The following is a 22,734-nucleotide window of genomic DNA, read 5'->3' on the forward strand; positions in this document are numbered from 1 at the left end:
TGACGATAACGATGCTCATTTTATCTCCAAAAGTGATGATCCACCTCTGAGAGTCAAAATTAGTTGAAAGATGAAAATTTTCAAAACGGAACATTTTGGTAATCTCAGAGTCATTTCATCAGGTCGCGGGTCATCGATCGTTTTGCATGAAAAATTGAACGTTCTCGCATGAACATTAATTCACTCTAACTATTGTTTATATCTCTTCCCGCAGTGAATAAACACGTTTTAAGCCCTCGAAGTGAGCATTTGGGTCCTTTTAAGTCACTTTTTACCATAAGTCAAATCTTGAGTTTTGGCTCCCTAGAAGCATGAAAATGACGATAACGATGCTCATTTTATCTCCAAAAGTGATGATCCACCTCTGAGAGTCAAAATTAGTTGAAAGATGAACTTTTTCAAAACGGAACATTTTGGTCATCTCAGAGTCATTTCATCAGGTCGCGGGTCATCGATCGTTTTGCATGAAAAATTGAACGTTCTCGCATGAACATTAATTCACTCTAAATATTGTTTATATCTCTTTCCGCAGTGAATAAACACGTTTTAAGCCCTCAAAGTGAGCATTTGGGTCCTTTTAAGTCACTTTTAACCATAAGCCAAATCTTGTGTTTTGGCTCCCTAGAAGCATGAAAATGACGATAATGATGCTCATTTTCTCTCCAAAAGTGATGATCAACCTCTGAGAGTCAAAATTAGTTGAAAGATGAAAATTTTCTAAACGGACCATTTTGGTCATCTCAGAGCAATTTCATCAGGTCGCGGGTCATCGATCGTTTTGCATGAAAAATTAAACGTTCTCGCATGAACAATAATTTACTCTAAATGTTGTTTATATCTCTTCCCGCAGTGAATAAACACATTTTAAGCCCTCGAAGTGAGCATTTGGGTCCTTTTAAGTCACTTTTAACCATAAGCCAAATCTTGAGTTTTGGCTCCCTAGAAGCATGAAAATGACGATAACGATGCTCATTTTATCTCCAAAAGTGATGATCAACCTCTGAGAGTCAAAATTAGTTGAAAGATGAACATTTTCAAAACGGACCATTTTGGTCATCTCAGAGTAATTTCATCAGGTCGCGGGTCATCGATCGTTTTGCATGAAAAATTGAACGTTCTCGCATGAACAATAATTTACTCTAAATGTTGTTTATATCTCTTCCCGCAGTGAATAAACACGTTTTAAGCCCTCCAAGTGAGCATTTGTGTCCTTTTAAGTCACTTTTAACCATAAGCCAAATCTTGAGTTTTGGCTCCCTAGAAGCATGAAAATGACGATAACGATGCTCATTTTATCTCCAAAAGTGATGATCCACCTCTGAGAGTCAAAATTAGTTGAAAGATGAAAATTTTCAAAACGGAACATTTTGGTAATCTCAGAGTCATTTCATCAGGTCGCGGGTCATCGATCGTTTTGCATGAAAAATTGAACGTTCTCGCATGAACATTAATTCACTCTAACTATTGTTTATATCTCTTCCCGCAGTGAATAAACACGTTTTAAGCCCTCAAAGTGAGCATTTGGGTCCTTTTAAGTCACTTTTAACCATAAGCCAAATCTTGAGTTTTGGCTCCCTAGAAGCATGAAAATGACGATAACGATGCTCATTTTATCTCCAAAAGTGATGATCCACCTCTGAGAGTCAAAATTAGTTGAAAGATGAACTTTTTCAAAACGGAACATTTTGGTCATCTCAGAGTCATTTCATCAGGTCGCGGGTCATCGATCGTTTTGCATGAAAAATTGAACGTTCTCGCATGAACATTAATTCACTCTAAATATTGTTTATATCTCTTTCCGCAGTGAATAAACACGTTTTAAGCCCTCAAAGTGAGCATTTGGGTCCTTTTAAGTCACTTTTAACCATAAGCCAAATCTTGTGTTTTGGCTCCCTAGAAGCATGAAAATGACGATAATGATGCTCATTTTATCTCCAAAAGTGATGATCAACCTCTGAGAGTCAAAATTAGTTGAAAGATGAAAATTTTCAAAACGGACCATTTTGGTCATCTCAGAGCAATTTCATCAGGTCGCGGGTCATCGATCGTTTTGCATGAAAAATTAAACGTTCTCGCATGAACAATAATTTACTCTAAATGTTGTTTATATCTCTTACCGCAGTGAATAAACACGTTTTAAGCCCTCGAAGTGAGCATTTGGGTCCTTTTAAGTCACTTTTAACCATAAGCCAAATCTTGAGTTTTGGCTCCCTAGAAGCAAGAAAATGACGATAACGATGCTCATTTTATCTCCAAAAGTGATGATCCACCTCTGAGAGTCAAAATTAGTTGAAAGATGAACTTTTTCAAAACGGAACATTTTGGTCATCTCAGAGTCATTTCATCAGGTCGCGGGTCATCGATCGTTTTGCATGAAATATTGAACGTTCTCGCATGAACATTAATTCACTCTAAATATTGTTTATATCTCTTTCCGCAGTGAATAAACACGTTTTAAGCCCTCAAAGTGAGCATTTGGGTCCTTTTAAGTCACTTTTAACCATAAGCCAAATCTTGTGTTTTGGCTCCCTAGAAGCATTAAAATGACGATAATGATGCTCATTTTCTCTCCAAAAGTGATGATCAACCTCTGAGAGTCAAAATTAGTTGAAAGATGAAAATTTTCAAAACGGACCATTTTGGTCATCTCAGAGCAATTTCATCAGGTCGCGGGTCATCGATCGTTTTGCATGAAAAATTGAACGTTCTCGCATGAACAATAATTTACTCTAAATGTTGTTTATATCTCTTCCCGCAGTGAATAAACACGTTTTAAGCCCTCCAAGTGAGCATTTGTGTCCTTTTAAGTCACTTTTAACCATAAGCCAAATCTTGAGTTTTGGCTCCCTAGAAGCATGAAAATGACGATAACGATGCTCATTTTATCTCCAAAAGTGATGATCCACCTCTGAGAGTCAAAATTAGTTGAAAGATGAAAATTTTCAAAACGGAACATTTTGGTAATCTCAGAGTCATTTCATCAGGTCGCGGGTCATCGATCGTTTTGCATGAAAAATTGAACGTTCTCGCATGAACATTAATTCACTCTAACTATTGTTTATATCTCTTCCCGCAGTGAATAAACACGTTTTAAGCCCTCAAAGTGAGCATTTGGGTCCTTTTAAGTCACTTTTAACCATAAGCCAAATCTTGAGTTTTGGCTCCCTAGAAGCATGAAAATGACGATAACGATGCTCATTTTATCTCCAAAAGTGATGATCCACCTCTGAGAGTCAAAATTAGTTGAAAGATGAACTTTTTCAAAACGGAACATTTTGGTCATCTCAGAGTCATTTCATCAGGTCGCGGGTCATCGATCGTTTTGCATGAAAAATTGAACGTTCTCGCATGAACATTAATTCACTCTAAATATTGTTTATATCTCTTTCCGCAGTGAATAAACACGTTTTAAGCCCTCAAAGTGAGCATTTGGGTCCTTTTAAGTCACTTTTAACCATAAGCCAAATCTTGAGTTTTGGCTCCCTAGAAGCATGAAAATGACGATAACGATGCTCATTTTATCCCCAAAAGTGATGATCCACCTCTGAGAGTCAAAATTAGTTGAAAGATGAACTTTTTCAAAACGGAACATTTTGGTCATCTCAGAGCAATTTCATCAGGTCGCGGGTCATCGATCGTTTTGCATGAAAAATTAAACGTTCTCGCATTAACAATAATTTACTCTAAATGTTGTTTATATCTCTTCCCGCAGTGAATAAACACGTTTTAAGCCCTCGAAGTGAGCATTTGGGTCCTTTTAAGTCACTTTTAACCATAAGCCAAATCTTGAGTTGTGGCTCCCTAGAAGCATGAAAATGACGATAACGATGCTCATTTTAGCTCCAAAAGTGATGATCCACCTCTGAGAGTCAAAATTAGTTGAAAGATGAACTTTTTCAAAACGGAACATTTTGGTCATCTCAGAGTCATTTCATCAGGTCGCGGGTCATCGATCGTTTTGCATGAAAAATTGAACGTTCTCGCATGAACATTAATTCACTCTAAATATTGTTTACATCTCTTTCCGCAGTGAATAAACACGTTTTAAGCCCTCAAAGTGAGCATTTGGGTCCTTTTAAGTCACTTTTAACCATAAGCCAAATCTTGAGTTTTGGCTCCCTAGAAGCATGAAAATGACGATAACGATGCTCATTTTATCTCCAAAAGTGATGATCCACCTCTGAGAGTCAAAATTAGTTGAAAGATGAACTTTTTCAAAACGGAACATTTTGGTCATCTCAGAGTCATTTCATCAGGTCGCGGGTCATCGATCGTTTTGCATGAAAAATTAAACGTTCTCGCATGAACATTAATTCACTCTAAATATTGTTTATATCTCTTTCCGCAGTGAATAAACACGTTTTAAGCCCTCAAAGTGAGCATTTGGGTCCTTTTAAGTCACTTTTAACCATAAGCCAAATCTTGTGTTTTGGCTCCCTAGAAGCATGAAAATGACGATAATGATGCTCATTTTATCTCCAAAAGTGATGATCAACCTCTGAGAGTCAAAATTAGTTGAAAGATGAAAATTTTCAAAACGGACCATTTTGGTCATCTCAGAGCAATTTCATCAGGTCGCGGGTCATCGATCGTTTTGCATGAAAAATTGAACGTTCTCGCATGAACATTAATTCACTCTAAATATTGTTTATATCTCTTTCCGCAGTGAATAAACACGTTTTAAGCCCTCAAAGTGAGCATTTGGGTCCTTTTAAGTCACTTTTAACCATAAGCCAAATCTTGAGTTTTGGCTCCCTAGAAGCATGAAAATGACGATAACGATGCTCATTTTATCTCCAATAGTGATGATCCACCTCTGAGAGTCAAAATTAGTTGAAAGATGAACATTTTCAAAACGGACCATTTTGGTCATCTCAGAGCAATTTCATCAGGTCGCGGGTCATCGATTGTTTTGCATGAAAAATTGAACGTTCTCGCATGAACATTAATTCACTCTAACTATTGTTTATATCTCTTCCGGCAGTGAATAAACACGTTTTAAGCCCTCGAAGTGAGCATTTTGGGCCTTTTAAGTCACTTTTAACCATGAGCCAAATCTTGAGTTTTGGCTCCCTAGAAGCATGAAAATGACGATAACGATGCTCATTTTATCTCCAAAAGTGATGATCAACCTCTGAGAGTCAAAATTAGTTGAAAGATGAACATTTTCAAAACGTAACATTTTGGTCATCTCAGAGCAATTTCATCAGGTCGCGGGTCATCGATCGTTTTGCATGAAAAATTGAACGTTCTCGCATGAACAATAATTTACTCAAAATGTTGTTTATATCTCTTCCCGCAGTGAATAAACACGTTTTAAGCCCTCCAAGTGAGCATTTGGGTCCTTTTAAGTCACTTTTAACCATAAGCCAAATCTTGAGTTTTGGCTCCCTAGAAGCATGAAAATGACGATAACGATGCTCATTTTATCTCCAAAAGTGATGATCAACCTCTGAGAGTCAAAATTAGTTGAAAGATGAACCTTTTCAAAACGTAACATTTTGGTCATCTCAGAGCAATTTCATCAGGTCGCGGGTCATCGATCGTTTTGAATGAAAAATTGAACGTTCTCGCATGAACAATAATTTACTCTAAATGTTGTTTATATATCTTCCCGCAGTGAATAAACACGCTTTAAGCCCTCGAAGTGAGCATTTGGGTCCTTTTAAGTCACTTTTAACCATAAGCCAAATCTTGAGTTTTGGCTCCCTAGAAGCATGAAAATGACGATAACGATGCTCATTTTATCTCCAAAAGTGATGATCCACCTCTGAGAGTCAAAATTAGTTGAAAGATGAAAATTTTCAAAACGGAACATTTTGGTAATCTCAGAGTCATTTCATCAGGTCGCGGGTCATCGATCGTTTTGCATGAAAAATTGAACGTTCTCGCATGAACATTAATTCACTCTAACTATTGTTTATATCTCTTCCCGCAGTGAATAAACACGTTTTAAGCCCTCGAAGTGAGCATTTGGGTCCTTTTAAGTCACTTTTAACCATAAGCCAAATCTTGAGTTTTGGCTCCCTAGAAGCATGAAAATGACGATAACGATGCTCATTTTATCTCCAAAAGTGATGATCCACCTCTGAGAGTCAAAATTAGTTGAAAGATGAACTTTTTCAAAACGGAACATTTTGGTCATCTCAGAGTCATTTCATCAGGTCGCGGGTCATCGATCGTTTTGCATGAAAAATTGAACGTTCTCGCATGAACATTAATTCACTCTAAATATTGTTTATATCTCTTTCCGCAGTGAATAAACACGTTTTAAGCCCTCAAAGTGAGCATTTGGGTCCTTTTAAGTCACTTATAACCATAAGCCAAATCTTGTGTTTTGGCTCCCTAGAAGCATGAAAATGACGATAATGATGCTCATTTTCTCTCCAAAAGTGATGATCAACCTCTGAGAGTCAAAATTAGTTGAAAGATGAAAATTTTCTAAACGGACCATTTTGGTCATCTCAGAGCAATTTCATCAGGTCGCGGGTCATCGATCGTTTTGCATGAAAAATTAAACGTTCTCGCATGAACAATAATTTACTCTAAATGTTGTTTATATCTCTTCCCGCAGTGAATAAACACGTTTTAAGCCCTCGAAGTGAGCATTTGGGTCCTTTTAAGTCACTTTTAACCATAAGCCAAATCTTGAGTTTTGGCTCCCTAGAAGCATGAAAATGACGATAACGATGCTCATTTTATCTCCAAAAGTGATGATCAACCTCTGAGAGTCAAAATTAGTTGAAAGATGAAAATTTTCAAAACGGACCATTTTGGTCATCTCAGAGTAATTTCATCAGGTCGCGGGTCATCGATCGTTTTGCATGAAAAATTGAACGTTCTCGCATGAACAATAATTTACTCTAAATGTTGTTTATATCTCTTCCCGCAGTGAATAAACACGTTTTAAGCCCTCCAAGTGAGCATTTGTGTCCTTTTAAGTCACTTTTAACCATAAGCCAAATCTTGAGTTTTGGCTCCCTAGAAGCATGAAAATGACGATAACGATGCTCATTTTATCTCCAAAAGTGATGATCCACCTCTGAGAGTCAAAATTAGTTGAAAGATGAAAATTTTCAAAACGGAACATTTTGGTAATCTCAGAGTCATTTCATCAGGTCGCGGGTCATCGATCGTTTTGCATGAAAAATTGAACGTTCTCGCATGAACATTAATTCACTCTAACTATTGTTTATATCTCTTCCCGCAGTGAATAAACACGTTTTAAGCCCTCAAAGTGAGCATTTGGGTCCTTTTAAGTCACTTTTAACCATAAGCCAAATCTTGAGTTTTGGCTCCCTAGAAGCATGAAAATGACGATAACGATGCTCATTTTATCTCCAAAAGTGATGATCCACCTCTGAGAGTCAAAATTAGTTGAAAGACGAACTTTTTCAAAACGGAACATTTTGGTCATCTCAGAGTCATTTCATCAGGTCGCGGGTCATCGATCGTTTTGCATGAAAAATTGAACGTTCTCGCATGAACATTAATTCACTCTAAATATTGTTTATATCTCTTTCCGCAGTGAATAAACACGTTTTAAGCCCTCAAAGTGAGCATTTGGGTCCTTTTAAGTCACTTTTAACCATAAGCCAAATCTTGTGTTTTGGCTCCCTAGAAGCATGAAAATGACGATAATGATGCTCATTTTATCTCCAAAAGTGATGATCAACCTCTGAGAGTCAAAATTAGTTGAAAGATGAAAATTTTCAAAACGGACCATTTTGGTCATCTCAGAGCAATTTCATCAGGTCGCGGGTCATCGATCGTTTTGCATGAAAAATTAAACGTTCTCGCATGAACAATAATTTACTCTAAATGTTGTTTATATCTCTTACCGCAGTGAATAAACACGTTTTAAGCCCTCGAAGTGAGCATTTGGGTCCTTTTAAGTCACTTTTAACCATAAGCCAAATCTTGAGTTTTGGCTCCCTAGAAGCATGAAAATGACGATAACGATGCTCATTTTATCTCCAAAAGTGATGATCAACCTCTGAGAGTCAAAATTAGTTGAAAGACGAAAAATTTCAAAACGGACCATTTTGGTCATCTCAGAGCAATTTCATCAGGTCGCGGGTCATCGATCGTTTTGCATGAAAAATTGAACGTTCTCGCATGAACAATAATTTACTCTAAATGTTGTTTATATCTCTTCCTGCAGTGAATTAACACGTTTTAAGCCCTCGAAGTGAGCATTTGGGTCCTTTTAAGTCACTTTTAACCATAAGCCAAATCTTGAGTTTTGGCTCCCTAGAAGCATGAAAATGACTATAACGATGCTCATTTTATCTCCAAAAGTGATGATCCACCTCTGAGAGTCAAAATTAGTTGAAAGATGAACTTTTTCAAAACGGACCATTTTGGTCATCTCAGAGCAATTTCATCAGGTCGCGGGTCATCGATTGTTTTGCATGAAAAATTGAACGTTCTCGCATGAACATTAATTCACTCTAACTATTGTTTATATCTCTTCCGGCAGTGAATAAACACGTTTTAAGCCCTCGAAGTGAGCATTTTCGGCCTTTTAAGTCACTTTTAACCATGAGCCAAATCTTGAGTTTTGGCTCCCTAGAAGCATGAAAATGACGATAACGATGCTCATTTTATCTCCAAAAGTGATGATCAACCTCTGAGAGTCAAAATTATTTGAAAGATGAAAATTTTCAAAACGGACCATTTTGGTCATCTCAGAGTAATTTCATCAGGTCGCGGGTCATCGATCGTTTTGCATGAAAAATTGAACGTTCTCGCATGAACAATAATTTACTCTAAATGTTGTTTATATCTCTTCCTGCAGTGAATTAACACGTTTTAAGCCCTCGAAGTGAGCATTTGGGTCCTTTTAAGTCACTTTTAACCATAAGCCAAATCTTGAGTTTTGGCTCCCTAGAAGCATGAAAATGACTATAACGATGCTCATTTTATCTCCAAAAGTGATGATCCACCTCTGAGAGTCAAAATTAGTTGAAAGATGAAAATTTTCAAAACGGAACATTTTGGTAATCTCAGAGTCATTTCATCAGGTCGCGAGTCATCGATCGTTTTGCATGAAAAATTGAACGTTCTTGCATGAACATTAATTCACTCTAACTATTGTTTATATCTCTTCCCGCAGTGAATAAACACGTTTTAAGCCCTCGAAGTGAGCATTTGGGTCCTTTTAAGTCACTTTTAACCATAAGCCAAATCTTGAGTTTTGGCTCCCTAGAAGCATGAAAATGACGATAACGATGCTCATTTTATCTCCAAAAGTGATGATCCACCTCTGAGAGTCAAAATTAGTTGAAAGATGAACTTTTTCAAAACGGAACATTTTGGTCATCTCAGAGTCATTTCATCAGGTCGCGGGTCATCGATCGTTTTGCATGAAAAATTGAACGTTCTCGCATGAACATTAATTCACTCTAAATATTGTTTATATCTCTTTCCGCAGTGAATAAACACGTTTTAAGCCCTCAAAGTGAGCATTTGGGTCCTTTTAAGTCACTTTTAACCATAAGCCAAATCTTGTGTTTTGGCTCCCTAGAAGCATGAAAATGACGATAATGATGCTCATTTTATCTCCAAAAGTGATGATCAACCTCTGAGAGTCAAAATTAGTTGAAAGATTAAAATTTTCAAAACGGACCATTTTGGTCATCTCAGAGCAATTTCATCAGGTCGCGGGTCATCGATCGTTTTGCATGAAAAATTAAACGTTCTCGCATGAACAATAATTTACTCTAAATGTTGTTTATATCTCTTCCCGCAGTGAATAAACACGTTTTAAGCCCTCGAAGTGAGCATTTGGGTCCTTTTATGTCACTTTTAACCATAAGCCAAATCTTGAGTTTTGGCTCCCTAGAAGCATGAAAATGACGATAACGATGCTCATTTTATCTCCAAAAGTGATGATCCACCTCTGAGAGTCAAAATTAGTTGAAAGATGAACTTTTTCAAAACGGAACATTTTGGTCATCTCAGAGTCATTTCATCAGGTCGCGGGTCATCGATCGTTTTGCATGAAAAATTGAACGTTCTCGCATGAACATTAATTCACTCTAAATATTGTTTATATCTCTTTCCGCGGTGAATAAACACGTTTTAAGCCCTCAAAGTGAGCATTTGGGTCCTTTTAAGTCACTTTTAACCATAAGCCAAATCTTGAGTTTTGGCTCCCTAGAAGCATGAAAATGACGATAACGATGCTCATTTTATCTCCAAAAGTGATGATCAACCTCTGAGAGTCAAAATTAGTTGAAAGACGAAAAATTTCAAAACGGACCATTTTGGTCATCTCAGAGCAATTTCATCAGGTCGCGGGTCATCGATCGTTTTGCATGAAAAATTGAACGTTCTCGCATGAACAATAATTTACTCTAAATGTTGTTTATATCTCTTCCTGCAGTGAAGTAACACGTTTTAAGCCCTCGAAGTGAGCATTTGGGTCCTTTTAAGTCACTTTTAACCATAAGCCAAATCTTGAGTTTTGGCTCCCTAGAAGCATGAAAATGACTATAACGATGCTCATTTTATCTCCAAAAGTGATGATCCACCTCTGAGAGTCAAAATTAGTTGAAAGATGAACTTTTTCAAAACGGACCATTTTGGTCATCTCAGAGCAATTTCATCAGGTCGCGGGTCATCGATCGTTTTGCATGAAAAATTGAACGTTCTCGCATGAACATTAATTCACTCTAAATATTGTTTATATCTCTCTCCGCAGTGAATAAACACGTTTTAAGCCCTCCAAGTGAGCATTTGGGTCCTTTTAAGTCACTTTTAACCATAAGCCAAATCTTGAGTTTTGGCTCCCTAGAAGCATGAAAATGACGATAACGATGCTCATTTTATCTCCAAAAGTGATGATCCACCTCTGAGAGTCAAAATTAGTTGAAAGATGAAAATTTTCAAAACGGAACATTTTGGTAATCTCAGAGTCATTTCATCAGGTCGCGGGTCATCGATCGTTTTGCATGAAAAATTGAACGTTCTCGCATGAACATTAATTCACTCTAACTATTGTTTATATCTCTTCCGGCAGTGAATAAACACGTTTTAAGCCCTCGAAGTGAGCATTTTGGGCCTTTTAAGTCACTTTTAAGCATGAGCCAAATCTTGAGTTTTGGCTCCCTAGAAGCATGAAAATGACAATAACGATGCTCATTTTATCTCCAAAAGTGATGATCAACCTCTGAGAGTCAAAATTAGTTGAAAGATGAACATTTTCAAAACGTAACATTTTGGTCATCTCAGAGCAATTTCATCAGGTCGCGGGTCATCGATCGTTTTGAATGAAAAATTGAACGTTCTCGCATGAACAATAATTTACTCTAAATGTTGTTTATATCTCTTCCCGCAGTGAATAAACACGCTTTAAGCCCTCGAAGTGAGCATTTGGGTCCTTTTAAGTCACTTTTAACCATAAGCCAAATCTTGAGTTTTGGCTCCCTAGAAGCATGAAAATGACGATAACGATGCTCATTTTATCTCCAAAAGTGATGATCCACCTCTGAGAGTCAAAATTAGTTGAAAGATGAAAATTTTCAAAACGGAACATTTTGGTAATCTCAGAGTAATTTCATCAGGTCGCGGGTCATCGATCGTTTTGCATGAAAAATTGAACGTTCTCGCAAGAACATTAATTCACTCTAAATATTGTTTATATCTCTTTCCGCAGTGAATAAACACGTTTTAAGCCCTCAAAGTGAGCATTTGGGTCCTTTTAAGTCACTTTTAACCATAAGCCAAATCTTATGTTTTGGCTCCCTAGAAGCATGAAAATGACGATAATGATGCTCATTTTCTCTCCAAAAGTGATGATCAACCTCTGAGAGTTAAAATTAGTTGAAAGATGAAAATTTTCAAAACGGACCATTTTGGTCATCTCAGAGCAATTTCATCAGGTCGCGGGTCATCGATCGTTTTGCATGAAAAATTAAACGTTCTCGCATGAACAATAATTTACTCTAAATGTTGTTTATATCTCTTCTCGCAGTGAATAAACACGTTTTAAGCCCTCGAAGTGAGCATTTGGGTCCTTTTAAGTCACTTTTAACCATAAGCCAAATCTTGAGTTTTGGCTCCCTAGAAGCATGAAAATGACGATAACGATGCTCATTTTATCTCCAAAAGTGATGATCCACCTCTGAGAGTCAAAATTAGTTGAAAGATGAACTTTTTCAAAACTGAACATTTTGGTCATCTCAGAGTCATTTCATCAGGTCGCGGGTCATCGATCGTTTTGCATGAAAAATTGAACGTTCTCGCATGAACATTAATTCACTCTAAATATTGTTTATATCTCTTTCCGCGGTGAATAAACACGTTTTAAGCCCTCAAAGTGAGCATTTGGGTCCTTTTAAGTCACTTTTAACCATAAGCCAAATCTTGAGTTTTGGCTCCCTAGAAGCATGAAAATGACGATAACGATGCTCATTTTATCTCCAAAAGTGATGATCAACCTCTGAGAGTCAAAATTAGTTGAAAGACGAAAAATTTCAAAACGGACCATTTTGGTCATCTCAGAGCAATTTCATCAGGTCGCGGGTCATCGATCGTTTTGCATGAAAAATTGAACGTTCTCGCATGAACAATAATTTACTCTAAATGTTGTTTATATCTCTTCCTGCAGTGAATTAACACGTTTTAAGCCCTCGAAGTGAGCATTTGGGTCCTTTTAAGTCACTTTTAACCATAAGCCAAATCTTGAGTTTTGGCTCCCTAGAAGCATGAAAATGACTATAACGATGCTCATTTTATCTCCAAAAGTGATGATCCACCTCTGAGAGTCAAAATTAGTTGAAAGATGAACTTTTTCAAAACGGACCATTTTGGTCATCTCAGAGCAATTTCATTAGGTCGCGGGTCATCGATCGTTTTGCATGAAAAATTGAACGTTCTCGCATGAACATTAATTCACTCTAAATATTGTTTATATCTCTTTCCGCAGTGAATAAACACGTTTTAAGCCCTCCAAGTGAGCATTTGGGTCCTTTTAAGTCACTTTTAACCATAAGCCAAATCTTGAGTTTTGGCTCCCTAGAAGCATGAAAATGACGATAACGATGCTCATTTTATCTCCAAAAGTGATGATCCACCTCTGAGAGTCAAAATTAGTTGAAAGATGAAAATTTTCAAAACGGAACATTTTGGTAATCTCAGAGTCATTTCATCAGGTCGCGGGTCATCGATCGTTTTGCATGAAAAATTGAACGTTCTCGCATGAACATTAATTCACTCTAACTATTGTTTATATCTCTTCCGGCAGTGAATAAACACGTTTTAAGCCCTCGAAATGAGCATTTTGGGCCTTTTAAGTCACTTTTAAGCATGAGCCAAATCTTGAGTTTTGGCTCCCTAGAAGCATGAAAATGACAATAACGATGCTCATTTTATCTCCAAAAGTGATGATCAACCTCTGAGAGTCAAAATTAGTTGAAAGATGAACATTTTCAAAACGTAACATTTTGGTCATCTCAGAGCAATTTCATCAGGTCGCGGGTCATCGATCGTTTTGAATGAAAAATTGAACGTTCTCGCATGAACAATAATTTACTCTAAATGTTGTTTATATCTCTTCCCGCAGTGAATAAACACGCTTTAAGCCCTCGAAGTGAGCATTTGGGTCCTTTTAAGTCACTTTTAACCATAAGCCAAATCTTGAGTTTTGGCTCCCTAGAAGCAAGAAAATGACGATAACGATGCTCATTTTATCTTCAAAAGTGATGATCCACCTCTGAGAGTCAAAATTAGTTAAAAGATGAAAATTTTCAAAACGGAACATTTTGGTAATCTCAGAGTCATTTCATCAGGTCGCGGGTCATCGATCGTTTTGCATGAAAAATTGAACGTTCTCGCATGAACATTAATTCACTCTAAATATTGTTTATATCTCTTTCCGCAGTGAATAAACACGTTTTAAGCCCTCAAAGTGAGCATTTGGGTCCTTTTAAGTCACTTTTAACCATAAGCCAAATCTTGTGTTTTGGCTCCCTAGAAGCATGAAAATGACGATAATGATGCTCATTTTCTCTCCAAAAGTGATGATCAACCTCTGAGAGTCAAAATTAGTTGAAAGATGAAAATTTTCAAAACGGACCATTTTGGTCATCTCAGAGCAATTTCATCAGGTCGCGGGTCATCGATCGTTTTGCATGAAAAATTAAACGTTCTCGCATGAACAATAATTTACTCTAAATGTTGTTTATATCTCTTCCCGCAGTGAATAAACACGTTTTAAGCCCTCGAAGTGAGCATTTGCGTCCTTTTAAGTCACTTTTAACCATAAGCCAAATCTTGAGTTTTGGCTCCCTAGAAGCATGAAAATGACTATAACGATGCTCATTTTATCTCCAAAAGTGATGATCCACCTCTGAGAGTCAAAATTAGTTGAAAGATGAACTTTTTCAAAACGGACCATTTTGGTCATCTCAGAGCAATTTCATCAGGTCGCGGGTCATCGATCGTTTTGCATGAAAAATTGAACGTTCTCGCATGAACATTAATTCACTCTAAATATTGTTTATATCTCTTTCCGCAGTGAATAAACACGTTTTAAGCCCTCCAAGTGAGCATTTGGGTCCTTTTAAGTCACTTTTAACCATAAGCCAAATCTTGAGTTTTGGCTCCCTAGAAGCATGAAAATGACGATAACGATGCTCATTTTATCTCCAAAAGTGATGATCCACCTCTGAGAGTCAAAATTAGTTGAAAGATGAAAATTTTCAAAACGGAACATTTTGGTAATCTCAGAGTCATTTCATCAGGTCGCGGGTCATCGATCGTTTTGCATGAAAAATTGAACGTTCTCGCATGAACATTAATTCACTCTAACTATTGTTTATATCTCTTCCGGCAGTGAATAAACACGTTTTAAGCCCTCGAAATGAGCATTTTGGGCCTTTTAAGTCACTTTTAAGCATGAGCCAAATCTTGAGTTTTGGCTCCCTAGAAGCATGAAAATGACAATAACGATGCTCATTTTATCTCCAAAAGTGATGATCAACCTCTGAGAGTCAAAATTAGTTGAAAGATGAACATTTTCAAAACGTAACATTTTGGTCATCTCAGAGCAATTTCATCAGGTCGCGGGTCATCGATCGTTTTGAATGAAAAATTGAACGTTCTCGCATGAACAATAATTTACTCTAAATGTTGTTTATATCTCTTCCCGCAGTGAATAAACACGCTTTAAGCCCTCGAAGTGAGCATTTGGGTCCTTTTAAGTCACTTTTAACCATAAGCCAAATCTTGAGTTTTGGCTCCCTAGAAGCATGAAAATGACGATAACGATGCTCATTTTATCTCCAAAAGTGATGATCCACCTCTGAGAGTCAAAATTAGTTAAAAGATGAAAATTTTCAAAACGGAACATTTTGGTAATCTCAGAGTCATTTCATCAGGTCGCGGGTCATCGATCGTTTTGCATGAAAAATTGAACGTTCTCGCATGAACATTAATTCACTCTAAATATTGTTTATATCTCTTTCCGCAGTGAATAAACACGTTTTAAGCCCTCAAAGTGAGCATTTGGGTCCTTTTAAGTCACTTTTAACCATAAGCCAAATCTTGTGTTTTGGCTCCCTAGAAGCATGAAAATGACGATAATGATGCTCATTTTCTCTCCAAAAGTGATGATCAACCTCTGAGAGTCAAAATTAGTTGAAAGATGAAAATTTTCAAAACGGACCATTTTGGTCATCTCAGAGCAATTTCATCAGGTCGCGGGTCATCGATCGTTTTGCATGAAAAATTAAACGTTCTCGCATGAACAATAATTTACTCTAAATGTTGTTTATATCTCTTCCCGCAGTGAATAAACACGTTTTAAGCCCTCGAAGTGAGCATTTGCGTCCTTTTAAGTCACTTTTAACCATAAGCCAAATCTTGAGTTTTGGCTCCCTAGAAGCATGAAAATGACGATAACGATGCTCATTTTATCTCCAAAAGTGATGATCAACCTCTGAGAGTCAAAATTAGTTGAAAGATGAAAATTTTCAAAACGGACCATTTTGGTCATCTCAGAGTAATTTCATCAGGTCGCGGGTCATCGATCGTTTTGCATGAAAAATTGAACGTTCTCGCATGAACAATAATTTACTCTAAATGTTGTTTATATCTCTTCCCGCAGTGAATAAACACGTTTTAAGCCCTCCAAGTGAGCATTTGTGTCCTTTTAAGTCACTTTTAACCATAAGCCAAATCTTGAGTTTTGGCTCCCTAGAAGCATGAAAATGACGATAACGATGCTCATTTTATCTCCAAAAGTGATGATCCACCTCTGAGAGTCAAAATTAGTTGAAAGATGAAAATTTTCAAAACGGAACATTTTGGTAATCTCAGAGTCATTTCATCAGGTCGCGGGTCATCGATCGTTTTGCATGAAAAATTGAACGTTCTCGCATGAACATTAATTCACTCTAACTATTGTTTATATCTCTTCCCGCAGTGAATAAACACGTTTTAAGCCCTCAAAGTGAGCATTTGGGTCCTTTTAAGTCACTTTTAACCATAAGCCAAATCTTGAGTTTTGGCTCCCTAGAAGCATGAAAATGACGATAACGATGCTCATTTTATCTCCAAAAGTGATGATCCACCTCTGAGAGTCAAAATTAGTTGAAAGATTAACTTTTTCAAAACGGAACATTTTGGTCATCTCAGAGTCATTTCATCAGGTCGCGGGTCATCGATCGTTTTGCATGAAAAATTGAACGTTCTCGCATGAACATTAATTCACTCTAAATATTGTTTAATCTCTTTCCGCAGTGAATAAACACGTTTTAAGCCCTCAAAGTGAGCATTTGGGTCCTTTTAAGTCACTTTTAACCATAAGCCAAATCTTGTGTTTTGGCTCCCTAGAAGCATGAAAATGACGATAATGATGCTCATTTTATCTCCAAAAGTGATGATCAACCTCTGAGAGTCAAAATTAGTTGAAAGATGAAAATTTTCAAAACGGACCATTTTGGTCATCTCAGATCAATTTCATCAGGTCGCGGGTCATCGATCGTTTTGCATGAAAAATTAAACGTTCTCGCATGAACATTAATTCACTCTAAATATTGTTTATATCTCTTTCCGCAGTGAATAAACACGTTTTAAGCCCTCAAAGTGAGCATTTGGGTCCTTTTAAGTCACTTTTAACCATAAGCCAAATCTTGTGTTTTGGCTCCCTAGAAGCATGAAAATGACGATAATGATGCTCATTTTCTCTCCAAAAGTGATGATTAACCTCTGAGAGTCAAAATTAGTTGAAAGATGAAAATTTTCAAAACGGACCATTTTGGTCATCTCAGAGCAATTTCATCAGGTCGCGGGTCATCGATCGTTTTGCATGAAAAATTAAACGTTCTCGCATGAACAATAATTTACTCTAAATGTTGTTTATATCTCTTCCCGCAGTGAATAAACACGTTTTAAGCCCTCGAAGTGAGCATTTGCGTCCTTTTAAGTCACTTTTAACCATAAGCCAAATCTTGAGTTTTGGCTCCCTAGAAGCATGAAAATGACTATAACGATGCTCATTTTATCTCCAAAAGTGATGATCCACCTCTGAGAGTCAAAATTAGTTGAAAGATGAACTTTTTCAAAACGGACCATTTTGGTCATCTCAGAGCAATTTCATCAGGTCGCGGGTCATCGATCGTTTTGCATGAAAAATTGAACGTTCTCGCATGAACATTAATTCACTCTAAATATTGTTTATATCTCTTTCCGCAGTGAATAAACACGTTTTAAGCCCTCCAAGTGAGCATTTGGGTCCTTTTAAGTCACTTTTAACCATAAGCCAAATCTTGAGTTTTGGCTCCCTAGAAGCATGAAAATGACGATAACGATGCTCATTTTATCTCCAAAAGTGATGATCCACCTCTGAGAGTCAAAATTAGTTGAAAGATGAAAATTTTCAAAACGGAACATTTTGGTAATCTCAGAGTCATTTCATCAGGTCGCGGGTCATCGATCGTTTTGCATGAAAAATTGAACGTTCTCGCATGAACATTAATTCACTCTAACTATTGTTTATATCTCTTCCGGCAGTGAATAAACACGTTTTAAGCCCTCGAAATGAGCATTTTGGGCCTTTTAAGTCACTTTTAAGCATGAGCCAAATCTTGAGTTTTGGCTCCCTAGAAGCATGAAAATGACAATAACGATGCTCATTTTATCTCCAAAAGTGATGATCAACCTCTGAGAGTCAAAATTAGTTGAAAGATGAACATTTTCAAAACGTAACATTTTGGTCATCTCAGAGCAATTTCATCAGGTCGCGGGTCATCGATCGTTTTGAATGAAAAATTAAACGTTCTCGCATGAACAATAATTTACTCTAAATGTTGTTTATATCTCTTCCCGCAGTGAATAAACACGCTTTAAGCCCTCGAAGTGAGCATTTGGGTCCTTTTAAGTCACTTTTAACCATAAGCCAAATCTTGAGTTTTGGCTCCCTAGAAGCATGAAAATGACGATAACGATGCTCATTTTATCTCCAAAAGTGATGATCCACCTCTGAGAGTCAAAATTAGTTAAAAGATGAAAATTTTCAAAACGGAACATTTTGGTAATCTCAGAGTCATTTCATCAGGTCGCGGGTCATCGATCGTTTTGCATGAAAAATTGAACGTTCTCGCATGAACATTAATTCACTCTAAATATTGTTTATATCTCTTTCCGCAGTGAATAAACACGTTTTAAGCCCTCAAAGTGAGCATTTGGGTCCTTTTAAGTCACTTTTAACCATAAGCCAAATCTTGTGTTTTGGCTCCCTAGAAGCATGAAAATGACGATAATGATGCTCATTTTCTCTCCAAAAGTGATGATCAACCTCTGAGAGTCAAAATTAGTTGAAAGATGAAAATTTTCAAAACGGACCATTTTGGTCATCTCAGAGCAATTTCATCAGGTCGCGGGTCATCGATCGTTTTGCATGAAAAATTAAACGTTCTCGCATGAACAATAATTTACTCTAAATGTTGTTTATATCTCTTCCCGCAGTGAATAAACAGGTTTTAAGCCCTCGAAGTGAGCATTTGCGTCCTTTTAAGTCACTTTTAACCATAAGCCAAATCTTGAGTTTTGGCTCCCTAGAAGCATGAAAATGACGATAACGATGCTCATTTTATCTCCAAAAGTGATGATCCACCTCTGAGAGTCAAAATTAGTTGAAAGATGAACATTTTCAAAACGGAACATTTTGGTAATCTCAGAGTCATTTCATCAGGTCGCGGGTCATCGATCGTTTTGCATGAAAAATTGAACGTTCTCGCATGAACATTAATTCACTCTAACTATTGTTTATATCTCTTCCCGCAGTGAATAAACACGTTTTAAGCCCTCAAAGTGAGCATTTGGGTCCTTTTAAGTCACTTTTAACCATAAGCCAAATCTTGAGTTTTGGCTCCCTAGAAGCATGAAAATGACGATAACGATGCTCATTTTATCTCCAAAAGTGATGATCCACCTCTGAGAGTCAAAATTAGTTGAAAGATTAACTTTTTCAAAACGGAACATTTTGGTCATCTCAGAGTCATTTCATCAGGTCGCGGGTCATCGATCGTTTTGCATGAAAAATTGAACGTTCTCGCATGAACATTAATTCACTCTAAATATTGTTTATATCTCTTTCCGCAGTGAATAAACACGTTTTAAGCCCTCAAAGTGAGCATTTGGGTCCTTTTAAGTCACTTTTAACCATAAGCCAAATCTTGTGTTTTGGCTCCCTAGAAGCATGAAAATGACGATAATGATGCTCATTTTCTCTCCAAAAGTGATGATCAACCTCTGAGAGTCAAAATTAGTTGAAAGATGAAAATTTTCAAAACGGACCATTTTGGTCATCTCAGAGCAATTTCATCAGGTCGCGGGTCATCGATCGTTTTGCATGAAAAATTAAACGTTCTCGCATGAACAATAATTTACTCTAAATGTTGTTTATATCTCTTCCCGCAGTGAATAAACACGTTTTAAGCCCTCGAAGTGAGCATTTGCGTCCTTTTAAGTCACTTTTAACCATAAGCCAAATCTTGAGTTTTGGCTCCCTAGAAGCATGAAAATGACGATAACGATGCTCATTTTATCTCCAAAAGTGATGATCAACCTCTGAGAGTCAAAATTAGTTGAAAGATGAAAATTTTCAAAACGGACCATTTTGGTCATCTCAGAGTAATTTCATCAGGTCGCGGGTCATCGATCGTTTTGCATGAAAAATTGAACGTTCTCGCATGAACAATAATTTACTCTAAATGTTGTTTATATCTCTTCCCGCAGTGAATAAACACGTTTTAAGCCCTCCAAGTGAGCATTTGTGTCCTTTTAAGTCACTTTTAACCATAAGCCAAATCTTGAGTTTTGGCTCCCTAGAAGCATGAAAATGACGATAACGATGCTCATTTTATCTCCAAAAGTGATGATCCACCTCTGAGAGTCAAAATTAGTTGAAAGATGAAAATTTTCAAAACGGAACATTTTGGTAATCTCAGAGTCATTTCATCAGGTCGCGGGTCATCGATCGTTTTGCATGAAAAATTGAACGTTCTCGCATGAACATTAATTCACTCTAACTATTGTTTATATCTCTTCCCGCAGTGAATAAACACGTTTTAAGCCCTCAAAGTGAGCATTTGGGTCCTTTTAAGTCACTTTTAACCATAAGCCAAATCTTGAGTTTTGGCTCCCTAGAAGCATGAAAATGACGATAACGATGCTCATTTTATCTCCAAAAGTGATGATCCACCTCTGAGAGTCAAAATTAGTTGAAAGATTAACTTTTTCAAAACGGAACATTTTGGTCATCTCAGAGTCATTTCATCAGGTCGCGGGTCATCGATCGTTTTGCATGAAAAATTGAACGTTCTCGCATGAACATTAATTCACTCTAAATATTGTTTATATCTCTTTCCGCAGTGAATAAACACGTTTTAAGCCCTCAAAGTGAGCATTTGGGTCCTTTTAAGTCACTTTTAACCATAAGCCAAATCTTGTGTTTTGGCTCCCTAGAAGCATGAAAATGACGATAATGATGCTCATTTTATCTCCAAAAGTGATGATCAACCTCTGAGAGTCAAAATTAGTTGAAAGATGAAAATTTTCAAAACGGACCATTTTGGTCATCTCAGAGCAATTTCATCAGGTCGCGGGTCATCGATCGTTTTGCATGAAAAATTAAACGTTCTCGCATGAACATTAATTCACTCTAAATATTGTTTATATCTCTTTCCGCAGTGAATAAACACGTTTTAAGCCCTCAAAGTGAGCATTTGGGTCCTTTTAAGTCACTTTTAACCATAAGCCAAATCTTGTGTTTTGGCTCCCTAGAAGCATGAAAATGACGATAATGATGCTCATTTTCTCTCCAAAAGTGATGATCAACCTCTGAGAGTCAAAATTAGTTGAAAGATGAAAATTTTCAAAACGGACCATTTTGGTCATCTCAGAGCAATTTCATCAGGTCGCGGGTCATCGATCGTTTTGCATGAAAAATTAAACGTTCTCGCATGAACAATAATTTACTCTAAATGTTGTTTATATCTCTTCCCGCAGTGAATAAACACGTTTTAAGCCCTCGAAGTGAGCATTTGCGTCCTTTTAAGTCACTTTTAACCATAAGCCAAATCTTGAGTTTTGGCTCCCTAGAAGCATGAAAATGACTATAACGATGCTCATTTTATCTCCAAAAGTGATGATCCACCTCTGAGAGTCAAAATTAGTTGAAAGATGAACTTTTTCAAAACGGACCATTTTGGTCATCTCAGAGCAATTTCATCAGGTCGCGGGTCATCGATCGTTTTGCATGAAAAATTGAACGTTCTCGCATGAACATTAATTCACTCTAAATATTGTTTATATCTCTTTCCGCAGTGAATAAACACGTTTTAAGCCCTCCAAGTGAGCATTTGGGTCCTTTTAAGTCACTTTTAACCATAAGCCAAATCTTGAGTTTTGGCTCCCTAGAAGCATGAAAATGACGATAACGATGCTCATTTTATCTCCAAAAGTGATGATCCACCTCTGAGAGTCAAAATTAGTTGAAAGATGAAAATTTTCAAAACGGAACATTTTGGTAATCTCAGAGTCATTTCATCAGGTCGCGGGTCATCGATCGTTTTGCATGAAAAATTGAACGTTCTCGCATGAACATTAATTCACTCTAACTATTGTTTATATCTCTTCCGGCAGTGAATAAACACGTTTTAAGCCCTCGAAATGAGCATTTTGGGCCTTTTAAGTCACTTTTAAGCATGAGCCAAATCTTGAGTTTTGGCTCCCTAGAAGCATGAAAATGACAATAACGATGCTCATTTTATCTCCAAAAGTGATGATCCACCTCTGAGAGTCAAAATTAGTTAAAAGATGAAAATTTTCAAAACGGAACATTTTGGTAATCTCAGAGTCATTTCATCAGGTCGCGGGTCATCGATCGTTTTGCATGAAAAATTGAACGTTCTCGCATGAACATTAATTCACTCTAAATATTGTTTATATCTCTTTCCGCAGTGAATAAACACGTTTTAAGCCCTCAAAGTGAGCATTTGGGTCCTTTTAAGTCACTTTTAACCATAAGCCAAATCTTGTGTTTTGGCTCCCTAGAAGCATGAAAATGACGATAATGATGCTCATTTTCTCTCCAAAAGTGATGATCAACCTCTGAGAGTCAAAATTAGTTGAAAGATGAAAATTTTCAAAACGGACCATTTTGGTCATCTCAGAGCAATTTCATCAGGTCGCGGGTCATCGATCGTTTTGCATGAAAAATTA

Source organism: Lissotriton helveticus, chromosome 8 (assembly GCF_964261635.1).
Source record: "Lissotriton helveticus chromosome 8, aLisHel1.1, whole genome shotgun sequence".
NCBI classification, from domain to species: domain Eukaryota; kingdom Metazoa; phylum Chordata; class Amphibia; order Caudata; family Salamandridae; genus Lissotriton; species Lissotriton helveticus.